We start from the raw sequence: 13,710 nt of genomic DNA, 5'->3' as shown, positions 1-13,710 counted from the left end.
GCATCCAATAGGTGGGTAAAGAAATGGGCGCCGCACTGTGCATAAGATCGATAGCAAAATCAATCTCACGCAGAGGAGGTAATCCAGAATCGACTCAAACACATCTTCAAACTCGCAAAACCGGCGTACTAACCAACGCCGACTCGGCCGAACTCTCCAACAGAGAAGGATAAAAATCAATACGAATAGGGTAACTGACCAACCGGGAAAGTAACAATCTCGCCTTCAGGTCCATGGATCGTCACCGATCTCGCTTCACAATCAATCTCCCGCATCCTCGTGAGCCAATCCATACCCATAATAACATCGTAGTGATAAAGCGGTGCGACTAGCAAATCAACACGGATCGATCCACTTCCATGATCAATCACAACAGCACAACTCCAAAACAAACAACATGCATTCCATTAACCAAAATCGTCGCAATACAAGTAGTGCGGCAATACATGAATCACGACTAGGAAAGCATGAAAACAACAACATCTAACACTACAAACAACCACAACTACTACAACCACTAACTACCACACTACAACAACTCCAACTACAAGCCAACAACGGCTACACACGTAAAGAAACACCAAACAAAGCAAAGACGGCCACGACGATGCTACTCGTCGAAACAGGGGACGGAGGCGGAGCACCCTTATCCCGCAAGCAACACAGGATAGACTTCAAAGTCCGGGACATCTTCTTGAACTTGTGCTTAACCAAGCCTCGAAGATCCACCATCTCCGCGTAAAGCGGCTTGCCCTTCTTCAAGCCGTGTAGGACGGGCATCTCTGGCAATCTGCTCTGCGCCTTGCTCTGCACAGGAGGAGAGCGATCACTCGAATCCTGGTGCCCCACTCTCTTCCTCGTCTTGCTCGCTTCTTCCTCGAGACTCCGCACCACCTTGAATAACTCTCATCATCACTCTCAGACCCGGCCTCACCCTCGGAGGCAAGCCGACCGAACCAACCTCCATCGGCTTAAGGGTCCTCAAGTTGAGATGACGAACAGGGACCGGCTTCTCGGCTCCAAGCCTATAGCCAAACTCATGTGCAATCTTGCAAATGAGGCGGCCAAAGGAAGAGACTCGGTCCGTCTACTCGAACGAGCGATGAGAATAATCGGGCGCAAGACGTACGTCGGCACACACAACTTCGCATCCGGCCCCCTGATATAGAAAATCGACCATCAAGCGCGTACACTCGCTGCCCACCTCGGATACACATTGAACGTAAAGATGTGGTGAAGCAAACGGAAGTCGTCCGTCATGTGAGAAGCCAAAAGACTCCTATTCGGCTGCGCCACGACCACACAAGGATCGGGTGCGACGATCCCTCTCGCGCACACTGTCCACATTCTTCTCGCTGGCATGCACTTCCCCAAGTGGCACCTTCAAGAGTCGGGATATCAAAGCACCATTGACAATTCCAACTCGACCGCTCCCACAGGGAATCTTGAACTGCAGAGGATCCAGCGAAGGCTCCAGAATGTTGGCATAGAATGCCCGAACAGAGCTAGCATTCGCGCGATACTCGCCTTCGAACAAGGGACCCCAACCAGCCCCTTCTAGGCGCTCCAACAAAAAGAACTCACCAAAGAGCCGCGGATCAACATGAGCCTCAAAAAGGACTCTACGCCCCTCATAGACTCCATGCGACAATTCCGCCAACAAGGTCCTACTGACAGGAGCTCGAGGATCGAGGTCCCGCTTCGTCTGGAACTCGCGCGTGGCGGACGTGCTAGCGGCGGCACCTCTCGGCCTCCGTGCACGGGTTGGGCGGCTCGGCCCGGCTTCATTCACGGGCGCTCTCTTCTTCCCCATCAAGGAAAGAAGGGAAGAAATGGAAAAGATGGCCGTCACAATCTCAAAGAGGGCCATGAGAAATGAGAGAAAGAGAGAAATAGGAAGATGGTGAAGCTTCCACACCACTATGAGCCAAAAAGGGAATGAAAGGGCTCAAATGAGAGGGAAAGATGGAGAAATCAGCAATGGGATGGAAGATTTGAGAATGGGGTGATGGGTTTGCACGAAAATGGAAGGAAGATGAAGATTTGGGAGAGATTTGAGAGAGTTTGGAGAGGTTGTTGAAGAAAAGGAGAGCTTGGAAGAGGGTTTTGTGAAGGAAATAGATGAAAGGAAGGGTTTTAAAATGAAAACCGTGGAGGGGTGGGCCACACAAGCCTCATGGACGATCGGCCCGCGTCGGCCCAACGACCGGCGATCTCTCGCCGAACCGGCGATGGCATCGCCGGTCTCTGGACATATCGGCGATGCCTCGCCGATTTGGCGAGGTCCTCCTGGTCCTCCTTGGTCCAAATGATGTGGTTCCCCCTTGGGTCCCACAGAAAATGCCCCGATTGGCCCCTTGTGTAGTTGAAGCTTATCGGGTCATTCTGACAGAAATCTGATGCAAACAGCGATTTCTGGAAGGTTTAAAACTGAATAATGGGAAGGTAGACCATCTACACTCATTAATAGAGGGTCTAGAATAGGTTTCGGGTCGCTGTGTGTGATCAGGTAAGGGTACAGACTCGATCTCGGTAAAGGTTTTCAGGAAACTTTCGCCGATAGAAACTACGGAGCACAAACACAAAGCGATGATAGACCCGCACCCAATTACACTATAGTGGTGACAACGTGCGGTGTGTGACCATAACCCAGGTCCGGTTTAATCCAGATCATGCTCTGATACCAACTTGTAACGCCCTGAAATTCGGGGGTCGAGCATAACTCAGCTCCCGAGTTCCAAAACATCACTTATGCAACATAATTAATGAGAGATGTATGTTGACTGTATTAGTGCATAAACATGGGATAGATTAAGCCAAAACGCAGATATGATTCAGGGATATGTGAATAAAGCAAGCGGAAGACTTATAGTAAAATATGTGTACAAGTGTAAGTCCCTGAATTACATATACAACCAGATCGTGTAAAAGTGTTATTTATCAAAATTTATAAGTACAAGTTACATCATTTCAGTTCCCAAAATAGTAATCCCATAGATCCCGCGCAATGCACGAGGCTCGCTAGAACCCGTCTCAAAACTACATATAGGAGAAGGCGACCTCGTCGTCATCCGGCTCCCGCTCTGCCTCGACGTCGCATCCACATCTGGCAACATCGGGGCCTAAGACAGTCTGGTGGGTGTGAAACACCGCCCGAAACGTGGGAGTGAGTGATCAACTCGATGGAACAATAAGGCATGGTTAACATGTTATCAGTTCAATCAAACAGTAATGATAAAGCAGGACAATTAAATAAATCCTAAGTACTCTTATTAATGCAAGTATGAATGCGGTATGATGCGTGCCCTCACGCGTACACCCTCAGCGTCTTCATCTTACGTTACGCATGACATCGCCTCAAAGTGCGCCACATCTACAAAGCACATGCAAATGCGGTGCATGGATATGATTACCAAGTTGTTATTAGTCCAATTCATACATCAGGATTGGGAAGCTAAGATACCTTCCTCATATCATCATCCAAACAGTGATCCATACTAGGGTCGTCAATCCTAGACATCTCATACGATCATATAGTTGAGGTCGTAGCAAAGGGCTCGTCACCAATCAATGCACGCCTTTCATGCCCTTACTACCACAGATCGGCTCGTCACCTCCTTGCGGTATCCGGGTATGCTCGAGGTCACTACAAAGGGCTCGTCACCAATCAATGTAGGCTGACAGCACGAATATAGTGTCCCATACCACCATAATCGGCTCACGAGTTTAGTTGCTCACTGGTCACTATGGGGAGGCTCGTCACCCCAGCGTAGGCCGACAGCTCGACCACGGTGTCCCATACCACCATGTTCGGCTCATGAGTCTTAGCGGATCAGGTACCATGGTTATTAGGATTTCACTGGTAAGTTCGGTACCCTAGATTCAAGCAGTAGCGTCCATACATGGTTAACATACACTGGACAATCGGGTTAGTTGACGAACTCGACTAGCACGAGCGCACGTTGAATTGAACGACATAGAGTGCGCAAACACTCCGCGTGGCCAAACCACTGCCGCCAACTCTAATACGGCTCGGGTTCGTCTAATACGTCCTACGTGGTGAAAGCAATCTCAACCACGTATAGGGTCAATTACCGATTTCCTGGACTAAGGCATAGTCCCAAATATCCTACACTACTACAGATATTCATATGGAATGTAAAACAATAATGGAACAATAACTCAAATCATGTTACATACACATCCGAATAATATCAACTTAACATAAATGTAAGCATAGGAGATGCTTGAATTTAAATAACTTGGAATGTAAATGCATAAGGAAATCATGCGCATCCATAGAAGTATTGAGAATCACTTCTCAACGCCCGCATTTAGTGTAATCAGTTACACTTAGGTCATTCATGCATTTCTACAAACACTTAGCAAACATGGAACAACATACATGACGCATGTTGAAATACATGCACTTAGACAATTCCTTTTATCAAGGAGTTGTCATACATGCATCTAGCATACATACATGACCAATAATCATGGCAAACATAAGTGCGTATTTTATACGTATACGGTACTTTATAAATACACTTAGAATACACAAATCTCAATATAGCACATGCATATCGGAAAGCAATGTAAACATAACATTTGACATGTGAAATCTCATCCATAACAAGAATAAATCACTAACTGGGATTGAAAGCCTTGAAAACCATAACCTATACACTTAAAGTCCGCACCTTAAGCGAGGAAAGAATAGCCGAATTGATTTAGACGAGTTGTCTTCGTCAACGGCGCAAGAATACCCTAAAATAAGGATAGAAATGAGATACAACAACACCAAGTCTATTCTAAGCTCTAACACGGGTTAGGGTTAGGTTAACTTACCCCAAAAGAACTCAGAATCGTCAGAGGAACGATTCAAAGCAAAGGTTCAAAGGTGAAGAAGAACAAGGAAGAATCAAGATGATTCACCAACCAATCTCTCTCACTAACTCTCTCTTTTCCACTCTCTCTCCAAGCTAGGGTTAGAGAAAATTCGTATGGAAATGAGAGCTAGGGTTTAAGGGCTATATATAGGCCTTAAAATGATGGAAATAATCCCGTGGTCAAGGTATACTTAGGTAATAACCAAAGTACGCCTTTCTCGATCCAACGAAGCACTTCCGGTGGGCCTATAACCACGAAAGGTCGGACTTAAGCTCACCGACCATGGATCTAGGTCAGCTGAGTTTTCGCTCTGATCGGCTTCAGATCAACCGTGGCGGACCACACTCAATTCAACGGTCACGTAAACTCGATCAGTCCACAAGCACTAGGATATGCCGGGGCCAACATCCTGATCGGAGGGTGAAATTGGGTCAAATCCAACGGTGAGAATGCTTAAAATCGTCGCGCGAGCGACCGACTCCGATTTCATAAAAAGCTTATTAAATTCCAACCGTTCTCACACTCTTCACTCCGAACTCAATCAAATCGACCTGAACATCGGATCGACTTGATTTTTGAGGTGAAGATCAAGCCCAACTCGTGACCGCAATGCCTAAGATCATCGCCATCGGACTTTCGATGCGCGGTCCAGTCCGATCCAGATCTTCAAAAATTCTCCCGAACAACTGGATTTAGCGATGGATCCCGGATTTCCGAGTAACGTAGCGCTCACTAATCTGCACGTTTAGAGCCATGCAGATACAATTTAAAGTGATTGATGCGAATTTCACAAGCAATCAAGTAAAGCGCTAATTACCCCAAAAACAACTACTTAAGGAAAGATTATCACAAAAATTTCCAAGGTCGTTACAAAAAAATAGTTGGACTAATGAGGCCGTAATTGAAGAAGGTATTGGTCGATGAGCTCCAGAAGGTTGAACCTACAAGGAGAAGAGTCAGATTTGATGGATAGTCGAAGATAAAGAGCTTAATAGCCTCATGGATGCCTGATGCTCTCCAAGTTGTCTCATGTTGAGAGGAGACGTGAGCGAACCCCATTCCGGGAGTGGTTTCGGCCATGACCGAGGATTTTTCAAAGCATTGGTGGCATCAGGGACATGATCAAATTGAATAAGCAATATCTCTCTGAGGCAGAGAGGAAACAAGGAATCTATTATGCTAAGTTCCTCCACCTATGTTGATGGAGTGAACATTGGACCTAAGCAATAGTAATCGCCAAGGGGCGATTGAAAAACTATTTTGTCGATGCACTTATCATCAAGTGCATCCACCATGGTAACCAGATCTTTTTAATGGAGCGATGGGGTGGAAGATGAAGAAGCAACCTTGTTCAGGAAGAAAGGTTGGGATTCGAAGTTGTTTAAAAGAAGAGTAAGGAATGAAAAGTGTAAGAATGAAGAGAAATTTGAAACGACACTTATATCAGCCGAAGGAATGAAGTATTTATTAGGGCATCATTGCAGTTTTGTTAGAAATAATGTAAGAATATGTGTCAATACAGGGTTGTCCCTTGCTTCAATAAAGTGTAGCCGTCGTTAATGTATTACGATGAATCAGCCGAAGTCAGTTATCAACTTGTTAACATGTGTAGGCAATAAATGCTACGTTTAATGAGGGATCGCACATTGCTTTCACCTTTTCCCATAGATAAAGTGACATGGGGGGCAATGTCCATCCCCATTATCGCAATTCTCGTTGAGAACTAATCAGGGAGAGTTATGTGTGATCTCTATGGATCTGCATGGTATATTTAAAGATCTATATATATGTACGAAGAAGATTTCTTGATAATAGTAGTTGGAGCATATCAAATGGTGTCATGTCATTGTTTAAGTGACTGATAAAGAAGTAATCGTGTGAAAGCAGTTACAGGACAGATGGAAAAAGGAAAAACAAAGGAAATCAAGTAGTGTTGAGCAGTTATGATAACTGTCATAACGTGGAAAGGATCTAGATGCTCGGATAAAGGTTATAAATAGCAAATGAATAGAATAGGAACATTTCGTATCATACCAAACTAAACAAACCAAATTTATCTTTCAATTATCCTTCCAATTACTAGTAAATTTACATTCTATAGTGTAATCATTTAATGTTCCCGTCAAGAAAAATACATTTCTTAGTTTAATATTTCACTTTTTAGCCTGTTGTTTATATTCCGTAGCGTAATCCGTAGCATTAATCAATTAGCTGATAACTTTTACCTATAATTTGAGTCTCCCCTCGTACGCTGGATCCAGTTCATCAATCAGGAATGTGTTTTACACATGCTATTCACGACCAACTATAAGACTTCTTTTCTCATTTTGTTTTATCTATATCGAAAAGTCATTTCGTACGAAAGGCAAATATGCAACCTATCATCAAAGGACGAATCCCACCCTTCAAATATTGCTTGATTCTATTTACACATTGAGCGAGTGGCTGAATAGGTGACCAATCTCTTCAGATCTCGATCATACACTACCTACCTGTCTGCATATCTTGGCTCTTGGGGTCATTGTTGTTTTGTTTGAATTGAAGTCGCAATTTCAATTCTTGAACACCCGCACACGTACAGCCAAAAACAATGCCAATAATATGCACGCCAAAATTATTTTTGCTCCAGTGCATATTGACAGTGTAAACCTACCATGTGAATGGCTCCGATCTCAGACACAAACACAGGGAGCAATTTTTTTTTTTATTATTTTTTTTATTTTTAATGAGGAACCTTGATGCTTACATAATGGGGCGGATGACAAGTGGGCACTTGAAAATTACTTGGACACTGCATGCCTCAAGTATAAGTAATTCAAATTCGACTGTCCAGATTATGAGTTCAGATGTATCATAAACAAAAAGATTATACTCAATTAGACTGACTGACAGATTGGTGCACATTTATTGCACGGCTGGAAGTGAATTATCTAATGATCCTATTTCAATGAACGTACACAACTCAGATTTCATGATTCTTCTATTCCTGGACCAATCTGATTTTCTTTTCAGCATTCGTTTAATTCTCTGTTTTTGCAGAAACGATTTCTCATACCAACGTACGTGTTAAAAGTGTGGCAGATCCCCGTCGGAAGCGGATTGCGTCCTGCCCTCACCTGACGGAATCAGTCCGGGCAGGGCCTCCGTGGGGCCACCAGATGTATGGGTTCTATCCACTCCGTTCATCAAAATTTCTAGATTATTCGAGGTTATGAGCCGAAGAATGAGTCCGATGCAAGGCTCAGGCCATACAATGTGAGATTGAACGCTCACCATTAAAAACTTATTGGGGCTTACAGAAGTTTCGGATCAAACTGACATTTGTATTTTCTTTCCATCCAGGTTTTTGTGACCTTATGAACAGGTTGATGGAAAATAAACATAACTGTGGGCCCTACGAAGGTTTCAACGGTAAGCATCATTATCACAGCTGCTTCCTGTGGTGTGGTCTACTTGAACGTAGGACTTGCCACATTTTTAGGCTCCTAACCCAAAATGATCTGAAAAAATGGATGAACGGCGTGGATAAAACCCATACATCATGGCGGTTTCCATGGACCCCCTGCTGGACTGATTTCTGTCCGCGCGGGGGCAGGACGCAATCCACATCCATCTGGTCCCGAAAGAGGTTGGCCTCGTTATGAGTGTCACGTGTTATTAAAATGAGGCAGATATGAGCAGTAGGTGGGGTACGCCATTAAGATGAATGAACAACCGACCAACTTAACCAAAGTAGCTAACTCCTACGTCATAAATGGATAGGCTTATTTTCATTGGGAGCGGATTACGTGAGACCCCGGCCTCACCAATGCGGACTTTACTGTGGTCCCCATGATGTATCCATTATGTATCCATGCTGTTAATCTTCTCTCTCTCTCTCTCTCTCTCTCTCTCTCTCTCAGATTATTTTAGTGCATTAATTAAAAAATAAAAATAAAAATGAATAAAATCCAATTATTAGGTGAACCATATTATAAGAAACAACCAAGATTGACCATTAATGGACAACAAAAGTTTCGGATCAAGCTGATATTTGTTTTTCCATTTTTTATGTGACTTTATCAACTGATTGGATGGAAAATAATTGCTAGGACAACATTAAGGTGTGCCCCATTAAGTTTTTAATGGTAGGGAGTCCACTTGACATTTGGATCTTTTTCAATTTTGTACCATCCCCTAAAATGATTTGGGAAAATAGGTTGACCGCATGGATATAGAATAGATACATGGAGGTGGCCCACGGTAAGGACTGCACCATCTTGGTTGAAGTTGGGGTCTCCCCTTTTTGGAAGTGAATTGGCAGGTGTACCACACACCACCGGCCTAACTGGTGTGTTGACATCACTAAATTTTGTGGGTGTCATCCTAAGGTACGTTTTACATCCAAATAATCTGTCCATTTAAGGAGCTCGTTGTGATTGAAGTGGACCTTACTACAAAATATGTCGATCGATTGAACCTCTTTTGGGGTTATAGAAGTTTTGGATAATATGATATTTGTTTTTCATTTTTTATTCAAGTCAGTATGATCTTATGAACAGATTGGATGAAATAGTGGGCTACAAATGTTTTACCAGTGAGAATCATTTTCCTGTTATTATTTGTGGTATGATCCACTTGAGCTTTGAATATGACTTCATTTTGGCTCATGCTCTAAAATGACGTTTCCAAATGTGTAGATATAATAAATACATCACTGTAGGTTCATCTTACTTTAATCTCCTTCTAACGGTTCATACAACTTCTCTTCGCACCACTCATGCCCGGACCAGACAGGTCAGTGGTGCGTGGTACACCGGCCAATCCTCTTCCTTTTCATCGTAGGTGGTAGGGTCATGAGTCGTAGGTGGTGGGGTCAAACTCATGCAGGTATCAGATATCCATTTCTGACACAGTGCGCGGAAAACCTGCACAGTAGCTAAAGGTGCTGCCCATTTCTCCTCTTTCTTGGGGTTTTTTAAGAAAAAAAATAACCACCTGACTAATATAAAATTTACATTTAGATACCTTTTTAGAAAATATTTGAAAAACCCAAGTCTTCAATCAATATAATCATAATTCCACCACTTTCTATTACATTTTTAGAATGATGGGTTAGAAATGGTTGGCTGCTTGGGTGGATCCCACCGTGATGTTTATGTAAAATCCATACTCGCCAGCAAATATGTCACCTCATGTTATGCCAAGGGCCAAAAAACACTGCCATCCTCCCAGTCATGATTCAAGTGGATCACATGATTGGAAACAGTGCTTCCATTGGAATAGTTGCCCTTCAAAACTGTTTCCCTTGTTATGTCCCACCAAAATCACATATGGGCCTGATTTTTAGGCCATAGGCTTAAATTTTGGTGTGGCATCTATTTTTCGGAGTGGATTTCATATATTACCACAGTCAGCCTTATAAAAATCAAGAATACACGTCTCTTTCCCAAAATGTTTTCTTTAATATGGCCTACCTGTATCACAAATTTGTTTTATCTTGTTTGGCTCTAGACTTCAGTTGGGATTATGCATCTGATGGTTGGAGTGGATTTTACATATACAGTACATTGGGCCATGGAAAAAATAAGCCCAAGTGTCCCTCTCCAACCATGAACAGGGCATATTTAGAATAAATGATTATTTATTGTAGAATTCCACTTAGAATGAGATTTTACCAAATAGTGCTTCCATGGACCGATCCTATTGGAGAGTGCTTTTTCATAGGTGAATATATTCTACTGCTCTTGTTTATATTTTCTTTACAAAGTGGTAACTGAGAATCATGAGGTCCACAAGGTATATGCTAATATCTAACCCAATAAATGCAAACCAACACCATTATTTGATGAACCAAAATTATGAAGAGGATCCAATCATAAAGTGGCCCCATCCATAAAACATAATATACACCACTCAAAACATCCAAATTCAATTGCGCCCATTTGATGATTTAATCGGCCTTACATCCAAATTCAACTTTCACTACTTTTTAAAGAAAAAAAATTGGATGAGAGCATTTTTGCAATTTCCTCTTTCCAAAAGCACTTCCCAATAATTTCAAGTCGTGCGGGGACTATTTGGTTAAATATTGATTTTGGGGTAAAAATCTCTTTAAAAAAATTATATTGAATGCCACTCTTGATTTTGACAGGCCCATGGTGTGTGTGTGTGTGTGTGTGTGTGTGTGTAAATAAATAAATAAAAAATCAAGCTAACTTGTGATTTTGGTAAGCCACAACAAAGGGAACAATTTAGAGAGAGACATCCACTCATGAGTTTTTAGGGCCCACTATGATAATCACATGAAATCCACTCCATGCAAACATTACATTCCACAAAAGAATTTATGCCTGTGGCAAAAAATTCATGCCCATCTTTAATTTACATGAGCCACACTAATGGAGACAGTTTGGAGGGTGGGCATTTTCCTATATATTGTTTCCAATCATGTGGTCCAACTGAATCATAGATGGTGCTGATTGTGGGCCCTCAATCTAACATGGGGTGACACACCTAGTGGTCAGTATGGATTTTACATAAACATCACAGTGGAACCCACCCGAGCTAATTGCCCGTTTGCAAACAGTGACAAAAGGAAGTGGATTGATTGATAATTATAATGATTAATTAGGTAGCTTTAGGTAACTTTGTGGAAACCTTTTTTAAAAATGTATTAGAATAATGTAAGTTTAAGAAATTAATATATATATATATATATATATATATATATATATATATATATATATATATATTTCTTTTTCTTTTTCATTTCAATGGGTTATTATGTTACCAGTTATGTGAACGGAAGTTGTTTGATGCTTTAAGCAGTGTGAAGCGCACGATACACAATCAACCTAAACAAATGTGACTTGTCTATGACTGGGGGTTATGGCAATTCCTTATAAATGTGTCCAGAACCCAACAAAAATGCCTCACTTGCATGTATCATATATGAACTACAAATTACATCAGACATTCTTCCGTGTGAAATGATGATTTTGCCTTTTTCACTGCAATACTTTCATCTGACATGTACTCATCGAGCCATGTGAGGGTTTATAACAGTTTCTATAACTAAGGTACTTCATGCAATTGTTGTTCCCCTAATCTTCATAGGTGTCATACATTAACAAAAATTAAACCAAACAAATTGTAAAAATTTGTCACTCTGATTGAGTTGTAAAGTCCCAAATTCAGATTAGTTTAATAATCTTGACCTCAGCATCCTAACCTTTGATGGAAGCTTGTTGCTTAAAATAAGACCTTTGATAGACACGTATTTCTTAAATTAAGTATTTGTATCAAAATCCATATGGATCAAATAAATAGTACAGATTTAGCCATGTACACAGAAGATATTTGAGAAGCATGTGTTAGGAATTTGGAGATTAGCTCATCTTTTCAAGGGTGTTTTCGGTATTTTGATTTTCTCCAGATAAAGGCAATCAACTATTCCAGCCACATCAGTCCTAAAGCACGTTTTAAGCATACAATAAAGATAAGATCATGGTCAATGAAGTGTAACTGCTGATCTTTCCCCTACTGATTGTATGCAAAGGTATGGATAAATGGTTGTTCTCCTGTCGTCCCTAGAAGACTATAAATAGTAGAAGCATACGCAAAGAGAAGAACCACTCTTTATATAAGAAAACTTAACTACAAATCCAGGTAATGATGCGTATCTAGGTTTAGTTCTCCCCGGCTCAATAGTAGCGGTTCCTTAGTGTAGATCTAGTCTCGGTCCGTCCTTGTGCATGCACTAGACCAACTCTTAGTCGTAGTTAGTAGTTATAATTTCCTTTCATCTGCGCCTGTGTGCTGGATCTGAAGGAAGACCTTACATTAGGAACTTGTCGGCCTATGCTCATTATTGGGCCAACCTTAGTTATAATCTCCAGCATTGCCTTTGCCTCGCTTACCAACACATTTCTCTCAGAAGCACCCCGTTGCTCTTAGCTAAGCCGGTGACATCGTTGTTGTAGTAAATCACACATATTTTTTCACATTCATCTCTCTCCAATCCTTTCCATTTCGACCATATAACTGTTGCACCTTCAAAAGTCCTTCAATTTTCGAAGCAAAAAGAGCTCATTGGAAGAAGAGCCCTAACCTCCACCAATCTCCTAAGTAATGAATGCATCGAAGTTGGCTAAATAGACGAATGGTTGAGCAAACAACCGAACCTCACTTTATCTCGATGCCAAGGGTCTGTGGTCATGGTTTGAATCGGACCGATCGGTTCTGGCACACTCGTAATCCACATGTGTTCCACATGGTAGAATTCAAGACCAACACCATTTTAGCATGCCCAGTGGGACAGGTGTTCAATTGCTAATTGAAGTTATAACAACATGAATAGGCAATCTACTTGAGTTAGTGGAAATATTGAAGAACAAGATTTTAATCAAGCCCCTGAGCCATTTTCAATGCAGGCCGAACTAGAGGTCCCTAATCCTCCACTTCAAACCATTACAGAAGTAGGATCATCATCCAAAAATAAATTTGTTAATGCTAATAGAGTTTTGGGAAGTATTAATGTTAGTCTACGAGAACTAACTGAATAAGTTAGAGGATAAGTGTTCACTCCCCAAGTATAGGGTTGTGATGTAGTAATAAACTCGGTGAGACCGAGGTTGAATCCCAAGGGACTAATACCTGTTCGTTATATGAAACTAAGTCGAACGAGAACTAGATTAAGATGAAATCTAAATCGAATGATTTTTTTGAGGAATAATAGTGAAATACTAATCTAACACTTAAGAAATTTAGAGGTAAGAAACTAAGGATTCAGAGGATCCACTTGTAGAGATCAGGGAGATCTTATGCCTGCAACAAGAA

The sequence above is a fragment of the Magnolia sinica genome, chromosome 19 (assembly GCF_029962835.1).
Source record: "Magnolia sinica isolate HGM2019 chromosome 19, MsV1, whole genome shotgun sequence".
Taxonomy (NCBI): Eukaryota; Viridiplantae; Streptophyta; class Magnoliopsida; order Magnoliales; family Magnoliaceae; genus Magnolia; species Magnolia sinica.
This window is presented reverse-complemented; position numbering follows the sequence as displayed.